This window comes from Euprymna scolopes, chromosome 29 (genome assembly GCF_053919585.1).
Source record: "Euprymna scolopes isolate OS-2025 chromosome 29, ASM5391958v1, whole genome shotgun sequence".
Taxonomy (NCBI): domain Eukaryota; kingdom Metazoa; phylum Mollusca; class Cephalopoda; order Sepiida; family Sepiolidae; genus Euprymna; species Euprymna scolopes.
This window is the reverse complement of record NC_136510.1, coordinates 97,103,693-97,104,062: the sequence shown is the minus strand read 5'-3', so window position 1 is coordinate 97,104,062 and position 370 is coordinate 97,103,693.

The following is a 370-nucleotide window of genomic DNA, read 5'->3' as shown; positions in this document are numbered from 1 at the left end:
TATTGAGTACTGTTAAAAAAATACAGGAAAATTCCTCTCCAAAATGTGTGTGTGCGTGTGAAAGAGAGAGAGAGATGAGGGGGCGGGAATAAAAATACGTGGGGGAGAGAGAAAGATGTCATGTACATATATGGACATGTAGTACTTATTGAAAAGAGGAATTAAAGGAATATATCATTGTTTTTACTCTTAAATGCTCAAACCATTTTTAGTTTTTATCATTTTGTAATGCTTTTTTTTTTTCCTCTTTTTGTTATGTTCTAATATTTTTCTTTCTTTTTTTTCACAATTGTATTCAGCAGCCGTCGAGGTCACTTTTTTGTGCCTGTACTTGTTGAACCAGTGCAGCTCAAGTTAAAAAAAAAAATCA